General features: G+C 39.4%; 1 long non-coding RNA gene across 1 annotated transcript in view; it reads left to right on the top strand.

The window, feature by feature from the left end:
* The window catches only part of LOC147824127 (uncharacterized), a 51,479-nt gene that overhangs the window by 26,074 nt on the left and 11,675 nt on the right, over nt 1-13,730 (top strand). The window lies entirely within an intron of this gene.

Genomic DNA, 13,730 nt, shown 5'->3' with positions numbered 1-13,730 from the left:
CTGCTTTGGGGATCAAGGTGATGCTTGGTTCCAGGAATTAATTTGGGAGTATTGCTTCCCTTTCAATATCATTGAAGAGTTTAAACAGTAGTGGCAGCAGTTCCTCTCTAAATGTCTTGTAGAATTCAGCAGTGAAGCCATCAGGGCCCAGGCTTTTCTTAGTTGATAAGTTTTTAATTATGTTTTCAATTTCATTGGTTGATATTGGGTTGTTCAGAATTTTTAGGTCTTCTTCGTTCAACTTTGGTAATTCATATGTATCTAGGAATCTGTCCATTTCTTCTGTGTTGTCCATCTTATTGGCATATAGGTTCTGGAAGTAGGTATTGATGATCCTCTGGATTTCTGCTGGGTCTGTTGTAATTTCACCCTTTTCATTCCTAATTGCATGGATTTTGGCCTTTTCTTTCCTTTTTCTGACAAGGTTGGCTAAGGGTTTGTCAATTTTGTTGATTCTTTCGAAGAACTAACTGTTGGCTTCATTGATTTTTTTGTATCGTTCTCTTAGTCTCCATTGCATTGATTTCTCCTCTGATCTTTATAATTTCTTCCCTTGTATGAGCTTTGGGGTTGTCCTGCTCTTCTTTTTCTAGAAGCTTAGAGTTCAGCATCAGGTTGTTTAATCGGGCTCGTTCTGTTTTCCTAATATGCTTATTCACTGCTATGAATTTCCCTCGTAAGACTGCTTTTATTGTGTCCCAAAAATTCCGATATGTTGTATTGTCATTGTCATTTTCATTTAATTGAAGGAACTGTCTGATATCTTCTTTAATTTCCTCTGTGACCCATTGGTTATTCAGAAGTGTGTTGTTCAATTTCCACGTGTTTATGAAATTTTTCCAGTTTATTTTGCTATGGATCTCCAATTTGATCGCACTATCATCTGATAATATACAGGGGATAACTTCAATTCCTTTGCACTTACTTAAACATGTTCTATGTGTGAGTATGTGGTCTATTTTGGAGAATGACCCATGTGCAGCTGAGAAGAATGTGTATTCTGGTTTTGTGGGATGGAAGACTCTGTAAACATCTGATAAGTTCATTTGTTCAAGAGTTCAATTGAGTTGTAATATTTCATTACTTATTTTTAGTCTAGTTGATCTATCTATTTGTGACAGTGGGGTGTTGAGGTCCCCCACTACAATTGTATTAGTGCATATATGACTTTTAATGTCCATTAGTATTTGTTTTATATAGTTGGGTGCACTAGTGTTTGGTGCATAGATATTTATGATTGTCATCTCTTCCTCTTGGATTCTTCCCTTTACAAGGATGTAGTGTCCTTCTTCATCTCTCTTAATCAGTGTTGGTTTGAAATCTACTTGATCTGCCAAGAGGATAGCTACTCCTGCTTTTTTTCGGGTTCCTGTCACATGGAGTATTGTTTTCCACCCTTTAACTTTCAGTCTATGAGTTTCCTTTTGAATTAAGTGTGTTTCTTGTATGCAGCATGTTGTTGGATCTTGCTTCTTGGCCCATTCTGCCAGTCTACTTCTTTTGATTGGTGAGTTAAGACCGTTAACGTTGATGGTTATAACTGAAACGTATTGACTTATCCTTGTCATGACTTTTTATTTTTGTTTGGTTCTCCCTCTTTTCATTTAACTTCTTGTCACACCCAATGCATTCATTCTGCTTTGCTTCCTGGGGTTGTGATCCTCAATGTCTGTTCCTAGGATATTGTGTAAAATTCTTTGGAGTGCTGGTTTGGTATTCACGAAGTTCCTAAGGTGCTTTTTGTCATGAAAGTATCTTATTTCTCCATCCATTTTGAAAGATAGTTTTGCAGGGTACATCAATCTGGGTTGGAGGCTGTTTTCTTTTAGGGCTTGGAATATGTCACTCCAAGCTCTTCTTGCCTTCATGGTTTGTGTTGAGAAGTCTGCTGTAATTCTGATGGGCTTTCCTTTGTGTGTGATTTGTTTCTTTTCCCTGACTGTTTAGAGAACTTTGTTCTTCTGTTGTGTTTCTGGAATCTTAACAATTATGTGCCTATGTGTAGATTTTTTTTCATCAAGGCCATTTGGAGTCCTATATACCTCACTTATCTGTATGTCAAGCTTTTTTCCCCTGCTTGGGAAGTTTTCTGCCATTATTTCTGTGAAGAGATTTTTTATGTCATCTGCACTCTCTCCTGTTTCTTCATTGACTCTGATCAGTCTTATGTTATTATTCTTTGCATCATCTAGCAGCTGTTGGATTGATTTCTCATGTTCCCTTATAATTTTGAAGCAATTTTTCTTTTCCTGGTCACTAATTGCAATCTTATCTTCTATATCTGCAATTCTGTCCTCACATTGGCTCATTCTGCTGTGTAGACTTTCAATGGAGTTTTTGTTGTCCTGGAAATCTATTTGCATCTGTTTTATAGATTCCATTTGTTTCTTATGTTGGGATTCCATCATGTTCCTGAGCTCCTCTCTAGATTTATTAATCATGTCTTTCACTAGGGGCACAATTTCTCCTGTTATCTGAGAAATTATTTCTGATTTCATTTTTTCCAGATCCCCTTTTGTTGCCAGTTCAGTGGGTCCAGGTAGTTGAGTATCAGAGTGTTCCATCTCATTTCCCTTTGGGGTTGCTGTAGGTGATCTGGAAGTCTGGTTTTGAGACTTATTTATGTGTTTTCTCATTTCAACTGGGGTGGGGGGCTGTTAACGGCTGCACAGATTACCTCCTCTGAGCTGGGAGAGGTGGGACAGGGGCCGGGAGCAGCGGTAGGGATGGTGACCCAAAAGCCCTTTCCTGTGGGCTGGGAGCAGCTGGAGGGATGGTGGCCAGGAAGCCCCTTCCTCTGGACCAGGAGCAGTGGGACAGAAGGTGGCCCAAAAGCCCTTTCCTCTGGGCTGGGAGCAGCGGGAGGGATGGTGACCAGGAAGTCCCTTCCTCTGGACCAGGAGCAGTTGGACAATGGCTCAGAAGCCCCTACCTCTGGCCCAGGAACAGTGAGACTCAGTACCTTGGTCTGGTGGTCTGGTGTCCTCTGCGTCTTTGTAGTGTGGAACCAGGTGGCTGCCTGTCTGCAGCGGGGTGATTCAGTGTGTTCTGTGTGACTCAGGACCTTGGTAGGGCATGCACAGACCTGCCTGTCTGCAGCGGGCTGATTCAGTATGTTCTGTGGGACTCAGGACCTGGGCAGGGCTTGGGCAGACCTGCCTGTCTACAGTGGGGTGATTCTGCGTCTTCCACGTGACTCTTTCTTTCTTTCTTTCTTTCTTTCTTTCTTTCTTTCCTTCTTTCTTTCTTTTCTTTCTTTCTTTTTCTTTCTTTCTTTTCTTCTTTTCTTTTTGTTTTTCTTTTCTTTCTTCTCTTTCTTTCTTTCTTTTCTTTTCTATTCCTTCTTTCTTCCTCCCTCCCTTCATTTCTCTCCCTCTCCCTCCCCTCTCCCTTTCCCTCTCTCTTATGCTAGAGATTGAAACCAGACCCTTGCTCATGCTAAGCAAGCACTCTGTCACTGAATGATACCCACAGGTGTGCAGGTCATCTTCATTTAACATGATGCCTCTGAATGAAACATCATTTTAAATTTTATTCCATGGGTAATTCAAGCAGCAAGTCACTCACTTATATACTATAAAATAGAAAACAAAAGACAGAAATTTAAATCTGATGTATTCTACGATTTTTTAATATGAAGATAGATAGTAACAAAAACTGGGAAAGTAAAATAAATTCTATGTTTAAGAAATCCGGGTTGCAACCATAACATTAAACCAAAAAAGGAGAATTCCCCAAAGTGTTCATAAGCAAGATTAAAAGAGGAAGCAGAGAGTGGATGCTCATAGCCAGATCTCAGGAGAAAAATAGTATTATATACATTTTCAAAGTTGAGAAAATTTCTGAGGTGCTGATAATAAATTTCATTCGCAACAGAGTTAATAAGGAGAATCAACTCGTAGTGGAATTTTCCCTGTAATGAGTCTGATTTTAAGAATGGAAGAGATGAGGATAATGAGAAGTACCACAGACTACCATATTTGTGTAAAGCAATCTATCTATGCTAAAAACAAGAGATACTGTTGCACTGTGAATAACACTAAAATACTTTGCCTCTTCTATCAAATTATTCTTTGAATTAGTGAGATAATCCTGTGTTCTGCACATAGTCCTTCTGGCCCCTATTGTATAGAGAAATCCAGTTTCACCTCAGTTATCTCTAGATCAGTAGCTTCTGTCAGTATATTTATCCTTTTCTTTATCCTTTGATCCAAGAAGGACCAAATATGGTCAAGTGTCATTCCAACTTTCCCTTTCAGCTGAGAAAGCTTATTTTTCTTGGGAAATAAGATCTCTAAAGCTGGAGAGACCAAAGTTGCCTAAAAAGGAAGAAAATCCTGAAAATCTTATATTATGTACACTATTGAGAAGAACTGTTGCCACTCTGTGATCATAAAAGTAGTATTATTTCATACTGATTACTAACTCAAAAGGCACAACTACACATCACAGGGCAACAGCACAACTTTGCTGTATGTTGTTTACAAGTGGAGAGCATTCACTAAGTTACTGATTCCATTCCATCATTTCAAGTTCTTTGGAGTGATCAGATTATGTTATGAGCCCAATGAAATGCATAGATACAATTCTATTATCAGTTTTGGGGGCACTGAAATGAGTTTCTTAGTTAAAATCAAAAAAGAAGTGTGTATGGTATACCATAATAATTGGTAACAATTTTTTTAAGTTCATGAATGGTAATTCTGGCAGAATTGGAAATGTAAAAGGCAAATTCATACCTAGACCAAGTATTTCAGTGAGGACCCCGATGGGGAAGTCTCAGCACCATCAATCGGGAAACTGACTGGCTACCCAAGAAAGAGTACTGTACCTGGCCCACAGTACTTCTACATTGGTTCAGATACAAGGAGGTAATGTGAAGTCATGAGTAACCCCTTTCCCTTATTGTCATGCCCACATTGTCCATGATCCCATGGAACAAATTCTAGTTAATTAATATCTTCATTACAATTAGTTTGTGTATCTGATTACTGAGCCTACTCTGTAATGGATTCCCTTTATTAAGAATTCATTTGAGATGAGAAATATCCTCATACTTAATGTCCATTTTAAAACCTTACCTTGTGTTACCTGTCTTTCTATCTTGTATTTTTCAATTTTTTGATTAGCCAATCTGTCGGGGTCCACTTCTGGTAAAAAATATTTGGACTCTAGGTGGATCAAAGATTTAAAGTGGGAAATTTGTCAGTTTCCAAGTATATCTGTTTAGCCCACATAATGGATCCAAAGACTCACTGGGTTGATTATGAGACAGAGTCAGGCCAACATTCCATTATCATTTGATCATTATAGATTTCAAATTGTTCTGACTTTTTATTAAAGAAAATTTGAAATTCATCAAAAAGAAACAGTATCTCAAATCTTTATGTAGCCACTGTACAACTTCAAAAAATTTAAACTATCTATGAACTTACATTTGAAATAAAAGGATCCAGAGGACACTAAAGGCCCCAGGGTTAGTGCCATCTTATGTTTAGTGTCCGGTAATCTCCAAATGTTTTTCTTTTTGTTGATCACCAACCTCTGCTGCATATCTGTTTATTCTCTACACCCATCTTTAACTTGTCTTCATCCTGCTTAGTACCCAAGAAGGTTGACCTGAATTAGATATTTCCTAGGTCACCCTTGCCTTTGTGCTTCCATGGAGGATCAGCCAGTGGGGGTGGAGGGCTGGCAAAAAATAACACAAGAGGAGAGTGAAAGTTTATCTTCCTACTTTCTCCCCGTAGACTAACTGAGTCCCTTTGGTGAAGGTCACTACTTCTATCTTGTGCCTTCTCTAAACTAACAATGTCTCTGGGTTCAGGGGCCATGCTTAGCCTTGCTCCTTTAAGGGAAGGGCTGAAACATATGGCCTAGTGTTACAGGTTCCAGGCTGGCACTCTACTGTTTCTGGTTTCTGTATGTTCAGCCTACTGTGCTCTAAGTAGTCCCTTTACTAAAATCCCCTAGAATTATCTGGTCATATATAGAGAAAGAAATGGCCACTAATCTCATTCATTCCCTAGGAATCAGTTTTCACCAAAGATCACTAATGGTCAAAGACAAGATTGGCTTCACCAATATTTTTCTTAGAACTTTATTTTAAAAGTCACACTGAAAAATCAATGAAAAAGAAGAGACATGATTATTTTGAGGACTATCTTATCAAATATTAATATTTAATAATAATTAAAATGGTTATCTTACTCTCAGTAATACATTAATAAACCAACCCAGTGAGTGAAAATGGATCTGAAATCAACAAACAGATACATATATATGCTGAATATGCTGACCTGTAATGAAAATTGTGGAATGAAAAATCGGCCAGAATATCATACTATTCAATAAACGATGTTAGAATGACTATTTTCATATAAGTAAATTTTATGTTTTATACCATACCACAAAACACATATATTTAGGTTGCAGACTTAAATATTAAAGTAAGATGTTTAAAAGAACATACAGAAAACTAACAAGTTGGTTTAATGAATGATTTATTAATGATACAAAAACATACAAAGAATAAAAGACTTACAATTTTTACTATATTAAAATAAATATACTAGACATCCAAAATAAAAGTTAAATATAAGGCAGAACACTGGATATTTATGAAATACATAATTGAAGAATATAATACCCATTATTCAGAAAGGATCCTTATAAATCAATCCAATAAAATTAATTTAATACATTAATACAAAATGAAAGCCTATGAGAAAAAATTCATGAAAGAATGAATTACAAAAAATTAAAACATTAAAGTAGAATTTAACAACCATAATATTTTATGATCTTTGTAAATATGAAAATACAAAATCATATCAAGGGCTTTGGAAACCAAGAACTCACATAATGCTACAGAAACCTTAAAACCTTCCCTTTAGATGGTTACTTGGAAATATATGGTAAAGTTGAAAAGATATGTAATATATGTACATAACATATATACCAGAAATTCCACCAGGTAAATCTTCCTTGAGAAATCCACACAGTTGGGGCAGGGATTTAGCTCAGTGTTTCCACCGCCTGCCTTGCAATCACAAGGTCCAGAGTTCAATCCCCAGTACCAAAAAAAAAAAAGAAAAGAAATTTACACACTTGTGCAAAAAAGACATGTCTGATGATGTTTGTTGAATCAGTATCGATAATAAATAAAAATTGGAAATAATCTAAAAGCTCTTTACCTGGGAAATAGAAAAGTAAATTGTGATATGTGCATAGAGTGAGAAACTACACATCAGTGTAAAGTAATGATCTGAATGTATATGGAATCAACATGGGTAAATCTAGAAAACAATGTTGAATGAATCAGCAAGTACAAAAACTATCTAAACTGTGATATAGTCTATGTGAACAGGAAAAGCACATATCATAGCACAGATTGCTTGTGGCTCCACAGATATGGTAGCATACATCAACTGGGTTATTGGGGAAAATGAATTGGAATAAGACCTTTAGATGTATTTATTAAGTTGAATGAGTATTACAAGTGTTTTTCTGATAAAAAATGATTTTTGAAGCAAAAATATTGACTTCGAATGTTTTAATAAAGAAAAATAAGGAAGAAGTGACTTTATTAAATTTAATGCTGGGAGTTATTTTCATTTCATGTTGTCATCTAAGTTCTAATTGCTTTGCCTTAATATCTACCTATATAATTTTCTGGGCCAGCAGAGCATCACGTGAGAACAGTAGACAAAACTTTGCAAGTCGGTCGCTAGGGGTAATGGTAAGTGATGATGTCTTAGTTGCTTTTCTCTCATTGCTGAGACAAAATACCCAACACCCAAAGTTAAAGTAGGAACGGTTTATTTAGTTCACAGTTCATAGAGGTTTCAGTCCATAATTGGCTGGCTCCAAGGTAGAGTGGAAGAGGGGCAACAGTTCATGGTGGTGGAAGACAACAAAAGCAACAAGGGCCTTAACAGCATCTTTCTGCCCCTTTTATCTTATCCAGACTACCAGGATTAGAGTGGTACCCAACCAATCAGTGGACTCATTTAGTAACACACCCTTAATTGAGTATCACACACTCTAAATTCAGCCTCCTCTGAAAAAGCCGTAGGACTACATGGAGGCTTTGGGGGACATCTAGACACAAACCACAACATTCCATCCCTGGCCCCCAGAGATTCATGCACATCCCTTTATGCAAAAGGCATTTCGTCCACTCTAACAGATGCACAAGTCCTCACAGATTCTGCACTGCTGGAAAGTCCAAGTCCCAAGTCACTTCTGAGATTTAAGGCAAACTCTTTGCTGCAAGCCCCTGTACAAATGAAAAGAAAGTTAAACACTTCCAACGTTCAATGGCACAAGATAGACATTTCCATTCCAAAAGTTACAAACAAGAGGATACAAAGGAATGGGATCAAAGCAAGTCCAAACTCCAGCAGGGCAAACATTAAATCCCACAGTTCCTCTTCCAGCATCCCTGGCAATCTGCAGCAAGTCACGAATTTCAAAGGGCTCCACCCCTACAGCACTTTTGGTGGTTGTAGTGCCCATGGCTTTTCTCTTGGGCCAGTTGTGCTCCCTCCTTACAGTTTTTCTCAGGAAATCCATGTTCCTGGCTTCTCCAAACTTCTGGGGTCTCCACTGCACCTTTGGCTTCACCCTCTCAGCTTCACACACTGCCCTCTCAGGGGCACCCTGCCTGGCCTCACAGACCTGAAATCTGGGTAGAAGCCTGTCTTCCTGACCCAACTCTTGCATTCTGCATGTGCCTAAAACCAGCACCACATGGATGACACCAAGGTCTGCTGCCAGCTGGAGCAGTAGTCAGGCTTCCTTCTCTCTTGGCTGTAGGGGTCCAGTGCCAGGCCTGAGGAACAACTTCCCTAGGGTGCCACCATTCTGGAACATGGTGCTCTGGGGCTCTCTTCTCAAGGCGAAGTATTTCATTTTTGAAATTTTGAGGCTGCAAAGGGTAGAGTCCTGCTGCTTCTTGTGATGTCCTCAGGCCATCTCTTCTATTATCCTGTTCCTTCTCAGCAATCAAGATCTCCTCTGCTCTATTTTGGTAGGCCACAAGTTTACTGGAGCTTCCTTTCTGGCCAAACTCAAAACATTTTAAATCATTCTGCTGGGCTCTTGCTCTTGATTCTCAATAAAAAAAAATCTGGCTAACCCCCCCCAACAATAGCCATGCTACAACCTCAACATTAGACTGCCTTGAAATTTCTTCTGCCATATTATTTAGTCCACTGCCCTGAGTCTCAGTGTCAGGCAAAGTCTCTAGACATGAGGAAAGTACAGACAAACTTTCTGCTAACCCATAACACACATTATCTGGAGTCCAGCAGCCAGTGCATTCCTTCTTCCCAGCAGAAACCTCCTGAGCCTGGTCTTTACTGTCTTTGTGGTCTTCTGAGCTCTGACCAGAATATTCCATACAGTACAGCCTAAAGCATTCTAGTTCTGTTTTTTCAGCTGGCATCTCCAAATGTTTCCTAACTCTTCCCCTTCCCACAAGCCAGTTCCAAAGGCTCTTGAGCCACATGGCCAGGTAATGTCACAACAACAACCCGACTTTCTGGTACCAAATTCTGTCTTAATTACTTTTCTCTCATTGCTGAGACAAAATACCCAACACTCTAAAAGTTAAAGGAGGAAAGGTTTATTTAGTACACAGTTTGTAGAGGTTTCAGTCCATCATTGACTGGCTCCAAGGCAGGTGCTACATGCCAGAGGGGCAGAAGTTCATGATGATGGAAGACAGCAAAAGCAACAAGGGACTTTAACAGTATCTTTCTGCCTATTTTACCTTATTGAGACTAATGGGATTAGGATGGTGCCAAACCAATCAGGGGACTGATTTAGTAATCACACCCTTAATCCCAGCATCACACACTCTAGATTCAGCCACCTCTGAAAAACCGATGACTACATGCGACTTTGGGGGGACATCTTGACACAAACCATAACAGGTACTGTTCCAACTTCCATCCCTTAATTCCTATACCCATGAATCCTGTCTATGAGAGAAAGAGTATCATGTTAGATACTGATTCTGCAGAACCTTGCAGCAGCCCTGAAAGGTACTGCGACCTAGCTGGCACTATAGTTGTATATTCAAATGACCATTCCACCTTTCTATCAATCCAGCTGTATCCAGATGGTGAGGAATATACCAGTGAGGAAATACCAGTAAGTTCCATAAGCATGAGTCCATTGCCTCACTTCTTTGGCCATTTGGTCAGAAGCAATGCTATGTGGAACACCATGATGGTGTGATGAGGAATTCTGTAAGTCCATGGATAGTAGTTTGGCAGAAGTATTATGCACACAGAAGGAAAATCTATATCCAAAATAAGTATTTCAGTAAGAACAGAGTAGTGCCCTTTCCATGATGGATGTGGTCCAGTATAATCAATCTGCCACCAGAATCCAGCCTGATCACCCCAGGGAATGTTGCCATAGCAAGGACTCAGTGTTGGCCTCTCTTGTCAGCAGACCTTGCATTCAGCAGTGGCCAGATTAGCCTTGGTAAATAGAAGTCCATGTTGCTGAGCCTATGCATAGCCCCATGCCTGCCACCATGGCCACTTTGTTCATGAACCCATTTGGCAATGACAGAGTTGGCTGAGGAAAAAGGCTGACTGCTATCCACAGAATGGGTCATTATATTCACTTGATTATTAAAGTCTTCTTCTGCTAAGGTCACATTTTTGATGTGTGTGTGTGTGTGTGTGTGTGTATGTGTATATTATATATATCACAAATATCTTAACATCCTTTGCCCATATGGAGATGTCTATCCACAAACCTCTTTTCAAAATCTTTTTCATCAATTTTCCAGTCATGCTTCTTCCAAGTTTACAGCCCAGAAACTGGAATATAGTTGCACATTTGATCATTTTTCTTTCCAAGTGAAATGTACAACCAAGTGCACTGATCAAAGTCCTGTCCACTGTAAAGATTTCCCTTCATTACTGTCCTCCAGGGCTGTCTCAGAAAAAAGGAGTAGTCCTGCATCTGTCCACTTTTGGATGGTGCCTGCATAATGTCCAGAACTTTTTGTAAACCAGAGTACACCCAGGAGGCCATGGGTACATCCTGGGGGCCAGAAGACAGTGTATCAGGAGTAGGAACCATGGGCCAACTCTTCATGTAAGTAACTTGTACATTCAAGACCTCCTCAGGCCTGTTCATCTATATATCAAGTCCACTCAGTGATGGACTATTTCTGTGTCCACCCCATGAACTTTATAAATTGGTAGGTCAGTTGACACCCAGTTCATGATGGGCATCTCAGGTTTCATGGTAAGCTGGTGTCCCATGGTCAGGCATTCCATTCCCACTAAGGCCCTATAGCAGGCCAGGAGCTGTTTCTAAAAGAGAGAATAGGCATGTGCAGATGATGGCAAACCCTTAATCTAATATCCAAAAGATTTCCTCTGTTATTTACCTGTGGAAACCTCCCAGAGTTTTCCAACTACATCCTCTATCTGTCAGTGACATCACAAGTAATACTGGATCTGTTAGGTCATTTGGTTTAAGTGGCAGAGCAGCCTGAACAGCAGCCTAGACTTGTTGCAGAGCCTTCTTTTATTCTAGGCCCCACTCAAAACTAGAAACTTTTTGAGTCACTGGGTAAATGGGCTAGAGTAACACCCAAGTGAGGAATGTGTTGCCTCCAAAATCCAAATAGGTTCACTAGCCATTGTGCTTCTTGTTGTCTATAGAAGGTGCCAATGCAATGACTTAACCTTCACCTTAGAAGATATATCTCTGTATGTACCACACCATTAGATTCCTAGAAATTACTCTGAAGTAGAAGGTGTTTAAATTTTAGTTGGACTTATTTCCCATCCTCTCACCCACTAAAGTCTTATCAGTGAGTCTAGAATGATTGCTACTCCTTGCACCCTTGGTCCAATGAGCATAATGTCATCAATGTAATGGGCCACTGTGATACTTTGTGGAAGAGAAAGACAATCAAGATCTCTACAGACTAAGTTGTGACACAGGGCTAGAAAGTTAATATACCTCTAAAGTAGAACAGTAAAATTGTATTGTTGGCCTTATCAGCTGAAAGCAAGTGGCTTCTGGTAGACCTTATAGATAGGTATACATAAAAAGTTCTATTGATTTGTCAAATCAATAGTTTTATCAGGAGATGTGTTAATCTACTAAAGCAAGGAAACCAAACTTAGTATAGCAGTTGCAATTGGAGCCCACACTTGATTAAGCTTATGGTAACCCACTATTATTCTCCAAGATCTGTCAGTCTTCTGCACCGGAAAAACAGGAGATTTAAATGGACATGTGGTAGAACCACTAGCCCGGCATCTTTTAACTCTTTCATGGTGCCACTAATCCCTAAAATCCCTTCAGAGATGCAATATAGTTTTTGATTTATTATTTTCCCAGATAGAGACAATTTTTATGACTTCCACTCAGAAGCTATAAACTACTTTCTTACCATAATACACCTTACACTACAAGCTAGGGAACCAATGTGGCAATTCTACTAAGATTATATACACACACACACACACACAATTATGTAATCTGGAATTGGGGAAATAACCACAGGCTGGATTTGGGGACCTAGTGGACCCACTGGAGTCAGACCTGGGCTAAAACTCCATGGATTACTTGAGGTCCATAGGGGCCAACTCTTATCCAATGGCTACAATGACATTTTGGATCTACTGGAATCAGCAGTAGTTCACACCCAGACTCCTATAGTCTCCAAAATCTCTAATCAGTTTTTTCTTACCATTTTACAGTTACCCTATTAAAGGCATTAGGTCTCTTTGGGTAAGGAGAGGAGAAAGAGTGAAAGTATAACTTTTTGGTAGAATACTAGACTTCTTCTTCAAGGAGACCCAGCCTCTCCTGCATGCAAAGGGCACTCAGTCAGTAAACTGACTCAAGTCTGGGAATTGTTTGAGGGCTTGCGATTCTCTGTCACTAGGATTTCGGGTAAATTTTTATACATTTGCCCTAAATTTTCTTTGTTTATATGAATCCAGTTAAAAATTTAGTAGCCTTTCTATTTCAGTTTGGGGACACAAGACTCCACAAGCTGCTACATTAAGTTCACATTTCTACTTAATTGGTTCACATCAAGAAACTCAACCTGATCTGTGTCTGTTTCTTCCCGATCTATGACTATGTTTTTTCTATTTCTATGTCCACAGATATCTTCCTGATCTATGTCTATAAGGGTATTATCTCACACGCTTAACATCCATTCCCATACATGTCCCTCAGACCTCTGCTTGTAATAATTAGAAAGCTCAAAAAATCCTTTGGAATATAGAAAACCTCCTCATGGGTCAGGTTGTGTGCCTCCCTTTTAGGAGCCTCCTGAGGTTTGAGCAAAGTTATCGACCTAGAGGAAAAAGTGAAAGATAAGGATGGGTTCTGGGGCATGTTGGCATTATCTCGCTTGGTAACTACATCAGAGAAGGTCATTACTGTTTCCATAGGCAACATAGGATTAGTTTCCTCTGGTACAAGAGATGAGGCTGGGACCACAAGGGGTGGGGTGGGGATGCCTCTGCCAGTGAGGGTGGGGAAATCTTTTCTGCTGGCAAAATAATCTCATCAGAATTTGGAAATTCAATGCCCCCAGGCTCATCAGTTTCCTCCAAACATCTCCAACCCAATTTATGGGATCCCATTATTTTCTGATCAGGGGCTCTCACTGGAAGGTCAGATACCCTTCTAAACTGAGCATTAAACTTCCACTGTGACTCAGCTAA

The sequence above is a fragment of the Heterocephalus glaber genome, unplaced genomic scaffold (assembly GCF_053883595.1).
Source record: "Heterocephalus glaber isolate CG9 unplaced genomic scaffold, H.glaber_assembly_v1.0 deba00001553, whole genome shotgun sequence".
Lineage (NCBI taxonomy): Eukaryota > Metazoa > Chordata > Mammalia > Rodentia > Bathyergidae > Heterocephalus > Heterocephalus glaber.
The sequence above is the reverse complement of the archived record's forward strand: the minus strand, read 5'-3'. Positions and strand labels throughout refer to the sequence as shown.